This window comes from Salvelinus sp. IW2-2015, linkage group LG6.2, assembly GCF_002910315.2.
Source record: "Salvelinus sp. IW2-2015 linkage group LG6.2, ASM291031v2, whole genome shotgun sequence".
In the NCBI taxonomy this organism is placed as follows: domain Eukaryota; kingdom Metazoa; phylum Chordata; class Actinopteri; order Salmoniformes; family Salmonidae; genus Salvelinus; species Salvelinus sp. IW2-2015.
In genome coordinates, this window is record NC_036846.1 from 18,617,832 (window position 1) to 18,625,318 (window position 7,487).

The window sequence follows — 7,487 nt, forward strand, 5'->3', positions numbered from 1 at the left end:
CGTGTTTTAATATCCCCAATATAGCAGAGAGACGCTCACGCCACACACACAAGGGCGCGTTAAAGTCCCGAGCCAAACAAACAGGACTAAACAGGATAGGAACAGACACCACATGAAATGAGGAGCGAGGGTAAACACCACAAACAGAAAAACAAGCCCCCACACCAATAGTACAGGCAGCGCGGCCAAACTAAGCGGGTTAAAATAAGCCCACAATAAACCTAAACACAAAAACAGGTGCAACAAAATCAGACAAAACTAAATGAAACAGAAAAGGGATCGTGGCAGCTAGTATGGCCGGATGACGATGACCGGCCCAGAGCGCCTCCCCGAACAGGAAGAGCACCATCTTTCGGTCGGCATTCTCTCGTGACATAATAATTATTTTGTCTTAGGTTAAAAAGAGGCGTTGCTCCTATCCCAGTAAACTATTGACTTAATGTTCCAATATCGCTGTTACACCTTGTGAAAACCATATCAGAGATTATGTGACATGTCCAATTAGACACGATTATACAGATCGCATTCTGTCTCCTATTAAAATCCTTTATAACGCTTTGATTCAGAGAGTATAAGAGGACAAGGAAAGTGGTCAAGGACGAACTAGCCTTGATAAGTCTCTGCTCCATGATATATCTCAATTAGGTCGGGGTTTCATTTTAGTCTCCACAAAGACAAATCCACTACTTACGAATGGTCCATAATATTTGTGCATTTCCTTCAAGTGCACGGATGAGAATCAGTGTTGTTGTAGAGTCGATTACCGTACGGTCCATTGAGTACTTCAACACTGTGTTAATACTCTACCATAATGCTATTCTAAGTCATATGTTGCCTGTAAGTTCAATAAAATTCGTGCTATAAATGTTTTTCGAGAGAGTGTGGACTATCCCGTTTTGGACCATATAGATTAATGAGCCAAGATCTTTGTTTCTTTGTTCTCACTTATTCAGTATTTCAATAAACACGAATCCACCATTCCTTAGCGATCATTCCGACTATTTGCACATTCAGATCAAAATTTCTTGTTAATTAATATCACTCAACACCCTGTTGAGTTCTTTGTCCATGACAGAAAATTAATCTATCCACCACCCCCATGTCTTTTTTCCACGCAACTTCCATTCTAAGATGTTCAGAGTGAGTTGCCTGTAAACAGTATATTTAATATTCCTTATCTTTTACCATGTAAAGACTGATGATCTTTTTTATAATCATGCTAAGACCTGTATACAATTATAAACTAGGCATCATCTTAATATTTCACCACCTTACATAACAGAATACTAATTCTCAAGGCTAAATGACCATAATTTGCTGTAAGTTACTGCCATACAGAGGTATATGAGGGGTCCCAAAAGGGGGGGAAACATTGTTTAGAGCTTTCAATGGTACTGATATTAGAATTACAAGAAATAGGTTCTGGCAATATTTGTTTTATTCCCTGCCTAAAACTAATCTATATATAATTCTGGCCGATTTTTTTAAAATAATGGATTGAAAGACACCAGTTCATACAACTGAAAGATAGTCTCTGAGCTTAAACCTATCTCATCAGGTAGCTGAGCCTGTACACAGCACCGAATCTACCAGATTAGAATATTTATGTAGACAATACTCCAGATAAATATGTGCTAGTGATTTATCCCACCGGAATTTAAGTGCCGTTCCACCAGTGTCTAGTGTCAGAGATGTGAATGCTACCTAGCCGTGTAGACATCCTAGCCTGTGTACATATCACTGCCACTGTGCAATCACATAAAGGAACTTTAAGACTTCATGTGGACCCGGCTTTTTCACAGGATCTTTATTTTAGTGACTGATTGCATCTCATCTATCCTCATGACCTGATTTAACATTTGAGACTTTTATATAAATGTCATATTGAGATACTGTTGTAATATTCACGCTCCCTTCAAAGTATAGAGTGAGAGGTATAAGTGAGAGTATAGAGTAGAATGGAGATCCTGGTCCACTCCCTGATATCCAAAGCCCTTCATAAAGAGTAATTAGACGGATACAAGGCCAGAACACAGGCTTTTAGGCAACTTGGGAATGTGTTCAGAGAACGAATCAAAAAGGCTAAATCTGATGATTATGTAAACCACTCATTCTGATTGTAAAGGAAACGCCGACTAAATTCTCGGGAACTGTCAAAAAGCAGTCCTTACCTACTAAACTGCTTAATTACCAGAAAATCCAACAGGGGCTGACCAATCGGAGCCGGTCTGGCTCAAGTGTGCTGCTTCCCCTCATCTTTCTGGCCCGAATAACCCACATCTAAAATCTAACTTTTATTAAGAAATATTTCCCAAAAGTATAGAAAACACATTATGTACTGCTGTTTCAAAAAAAACATTCAAATGAGCTTGTAAGAAACTAAGAGTTAAAGTGAGCTTTATTTATTAATTTTTGTTACAGGAACCCAGAAACCTCTACTCTAGTCACCAAGGAAGCGTGGATTGTGCAGCAACCGCTTCTACCTGTTCTTTGATTTAACACTGAAACTGTTTTCAAAGTGGGAGCGCCATCTATTTTTACCCTTTGGAGGCTGTTTTTCATAGGATGTTGTATAATGGAAAATGGTTTGTGTCTTTAGTTGATGTTTTATGTGAATATTGTGGATTAATGCTCTGTCTACGCCGTATATGCTTGTGCTGTATTTAGTAGTTTCATATTTTATTTTTAAAAGGTATTTCATGAAATTGATACATGCAGGGCTCCTTGTAAAAGAGACCACTGGTTTCACTGCGGTGACGGCCTGACTAAAAAAGGATGTTAAAGGCTGTACAATGACACAAGTATTGAATGTTCAATACTCCACAACTACGACTCCATGGGAGGTAGATTTGCACAGTTAAGGCAGAAGTACTAGGACCATCTTTAAAGTGTTTTGTGTGTCTGGTAGCTCATAGGAGCCGATGTTTATGGACCCAGACTCCATAGGTAGTACATTTGTAACTGATACTATGCCACACAGAATCCTATAAGTTCTAATACATCCACAATGCGATTTCAACACAATTTTTTGTTCTGATCAAATGCACTAATTGTATTATTAGTAGTAGTATATAATAACGAAAACTCCAACTTGTTTGCGTCGCTCCTCGACAGATTGATGCAGAGATTCATATATCTTCTCATCCGTTTGCATCAGGTCAATTACGATCTTTATTTGAAGGCGGAATGCCAGTCCACAAATGTTCTCCAGGCCTAATGTTTCACAGTACGTACACGTGAGAGGAGATGCCAATAGGAGAGGAGCGAGGAGAAACGGAGCGAGAGAGCGAGACAATCGAGAGAGAGCGAGAGAGGAAAATCACGCTTTGTTGTGACAGTGGACGCATATTGAATGAAGAGGTATCGGATGCCCCTTATTTGAGCGTTAACGGATTTTGAGGGTAAAACATCTATTTTGCATAACAGACGCGTTTTTTTCTATCCGCCTCCGGATTTAAGGATCGGATTGACGCGTCGATGGCATCAGTACCGGAGGGTGRCCCTCTTGCCTCCACCAGGCACAACCGGTAACGGGAAGTGCTGCTGCTATTGCCGTTTTTTGGGTTATATATTTATTTCTTCTCGTGCGAGCTGCAACGTTGAGGGAAACGTGACCAGAGTAAACCGGGACATTTCGCCGATCACGGAGTAATGCCCGAGTGAGCAGCGCATGAGAGGTAAGGGATGCACAGAGCATTCAGCGGGTTGATTCCTCTTATTCTCACCGAAGGACTGATGCTGATGAGCTAAACTGATACGTTGTGATCAGCCCTCTCGACCTGATAGCACATAGGATACATTATCGATCACGAATCACCATGTAACCCTCCTGTCCTCGGTGAGATCATCCAGCGCCAGAGGAGATCTAGCCTGCGGTCGGCTGGATGGATAACCGTTCGTTGCTKAACGGCACAGAGATAGCCTAGGCTATTTATCTATTATGATTGGTAACGGCACAGAGATAGCCTAGGCGATTTATCTATGATGATTGGTAACGGGATTAGAAGATATAACATCGATAGAAGTGATTATGAAAACACAGAAAGTATCATTGTATTCCTGTTATCCCTGTATGTGTAGATGATGTCGCGAGTCTTTGTCTTGCCTCSGTACGCAGCACAGCGCGAGCCGCAGCAGCGGGCTGGGAAAATAGGACCAGCAACCGCAAACATATGACGCCAACCTTTCCCACGTCAATGACGTAAACGCGCTTATAGGCCTATTCTGTAAATTGTGCAGCCTTGTCTGTTCTATACAGTATAATTGTATAACGGCGATTAGTTAGGCTATTCTGACTATCTCCATGTGTTGGGCTACCAGTCCGAGGCCACACCAGTCCCCTCCCCTGTAACATAGGCATATAACAGTAGGCTATGTAACCGTGTTACAACATAGTTTATTAGGCTATTATCAGTGCAGCGTAGCAAAGCATAGGCCTAAATCAGTTCAGCCTAATGGTATTTTAACATAGCTACAGTGTAGGGGAACTGTTTCTGCTATAGGATAAACGTTTGATTCTACATGAGGAACTGTTTCTGCTATAGGATAAACGTTTGATTCTACATGAGGAACTGTTTCAGGGCTTGGTAATGATATGAAAGGAGCTCAATTGTTTTTAAATGTTTCCAAAACTGAGGATCATTGCTAGATTTCTTGCAGTTTACTTCATTAGTGGATATTGTCCCAGTTTCTGCCCTGCATGCTCACTGCCTGCGTAGTTTTAATCTCTCTCTCTCCACCACGAACACCCCCCCTCTCTCTGGTTTCGTTCTCGCCCACCAGCCCGCTCTTTCTATCCCTCTTCCCTCCCCCTCTCTCTATCTCTCTCTTTCACTCCCAACAGCCCCTCTCTCTGTTCCTCTCTCTATCTCTCTCTTTCTCTCCCAACAGCCCCTCTCCTCTGTCTTCCTCTCTTCTATCTCTCTCTTTCTCTCCCAACTAAGCCCCTCTCTCTGTTTCCTCTATCTTCTCTCTCTCTTTCTTCTCCACCAAACAGCCCCTCTCTCTGTTCCCTCTCGTCTATCTCTCTGTTTTCTCTCTCCCACCAGCCCCTCTCTCTCCCCCAGCCCTCTCTCCCAACCAGCCCTCTCTCTTCCCCTTTCCTCCCCCTTCTCTCTATCTTTCTTCTCTTCTCGTCCCAACAGCCCCTCTCTCTGTCCCTTCCTCCCCTTCTTCTCTCCCCCCTAGCCCCCTTCTCACCAGCCTCTCTCCCTCATCTCAGCTCACAGCTTCTCTCTCCCTGTCCCCTTTCTCCTTCCGCCCGCTCTCTTCTATTTTCTCTCTTTCTCTTCCTACCTCACCGCCCCCTCTCTCCCACCAGCCCTCTCTCTGCTCCCCTTCCTCCCCTCTTTCTCTTTTCTCTCCTCTTCACAGCACCAGTCCTCCCCACCGAGCCCTCTCATCTGTCCCCCCTTTCCTCCCGCTCGTCTCAATTCTCTGTCCATTCAATTGCAATTTTCCATAATTTTAAGGGAGCTTTTATTTGTCAATGGGAACACATGTTAAGCATCTGCCCAAAGCAAGTGGAATGATTATAATACAGACAAGTGAGTAGAGTAAAAAACAACGGGTGTCAAAAATAATAAACAACCCCTCTTCCCCTCTCTCTCCCTCTCCATCTCTTTCATTAGCTTAGTTGTTTAGAGAATGCTAATCAGCTCTTTCAGTCTCCTGAAAGCTTCTTCTGGACTAAGAAGGTATTTTCCTGTGTTTTAGGCTGGCTAAACACACCAGGGTTAGAGAGGGATAAAGAGAGGGTAGGGGAGAGGAGAGAAGGGGAGAGGAAGGGAGGAGGGGAGAGGAGAGGGAAGGAGGGGAGAGCAGTTAGAGAGGAGAGGGAGGGTGTGTCCTCCAGCTGTCCATTTCTCTAGGGATCAAGCAGGAAGTACTGCTGTATATAGCCCTATTGCATCTTGGTCGACGGAGTTCTTTCTGCCCTGGTACTCTACAGAGAATACAGCTTTCATAAGGGTAGACTCCTGTCTTCTGCAAGGATTATGCATTAATTATTTTATATTATATACATGTATTGTTGTGTGTGTATTGGGCTTATTGGGTAACTGGGACGTTGTACTTGTAAATGTCTGGGTGTGGTGTTGGGCCTATTGGGAACTGGGGTGTACCTGTAAATGTCTGGGTGATGGTGTTGGGCTATTGGGAACTGGGGGTGTACCTGTAAATGTCTGGGTGATGGTGTTGGGCTATTGGGAACTGGTGAGTGTACTTGTAAATGTCTGGGTGATGGTGTTGGGCTATTGGGAACTGGAGGTGTACGTTGTAATGTCTGGGTGATGGTGTTTGGGCTATTGGGAACTGGAGGTGTACCTGTAAATGTCTGGTGAATGGTGTTGGGCTATTGGGACTGGAGGTGTACTTTGTAATGTCTGGGTGATGGTGTTGGGCTTTGGGAACTGGAGGTGTACTTGTAATGTCTGGGTGATGTTGTTGGGCTATTGGGAACTGGAGGTGTACCTGAAATGTCTGGGTGATGGTGTTTGGGCTATTGGGACTGGAGGTGTACTTGTAATGTCTGGGTGATGGTGTTGGGCTATTGGGAACTGGAGGTGTACCTGTAATGTCTGGGTGATGGTGTTGGCTATTGGGAACTGGTGAGTGTACTTGTAATTGTCTGGGTGATGGTGTTGGGCTATTGGGGAACTGAAGGTGTACTGTAAATGTCTGGGTGGTGGTGGGCTATTGGGAACTGGAGGTGGTACTTGTAAATGTCTGGGTGATGGTGTTGGCTATTGGGAACTGGAGGTGTACCTGTAAATGTCTGGGTGATGGTGTTTGGGCTATTGGGAACTGGAGGTGTAATTGTAAATGTCTGGGTGATGGTGTTGGGCTATTGGGAACTGCGGAGGTGCTATCCTGTAGAAATGTCTGGGTGATGGTGTTGGGCTTATTGGGACTGGAGGTTACCTTGTAAATGTCTGGGTGATGGTGTTGGGCTATTGGGAACTGGAGGTGTACTGTAAATGTCTGGGTGATGGTGTTGGGCTATTGGGAACTGGAGGTGTACCGTGTAAATGTCTGGTGTATGGTGTTGGGCTATTGGGAACTGGAGGTGTACTTGTAATGTCTGGGTGATGTGTGTGGGCTATTGGGAACTGGAGTGTACCTGTAAATGTCTGGGTGATGGTGTTGGGCTATTGGGACTGGAGGTGTACCTGTAAATGTTGGGTGATGGTGTTGGGCTATTGGGAACTGGAGGTGTACTGTAATGTCTGGGTGATGGTGTTGGGGCTATTGGGAACTGGAGGTTGTACTTGTATAATGTTCTGGGTGATGGTGTTGGGCTATTGGGAATGGGGGTGTGACCTGTAAATGTCTGGGTGATGGTGTTGGGCTATTTGGAATGGAGGTGTACCTTAAATGTCTGGGTGATGGTGTTGGAAGTATTGGGAACTGGATGGGTATGTAAAATTCTCTGGGTTGCATGGTGCTTGTTCCTTCGTAGTTAGACTCAATGACGTTTATCCTATAGA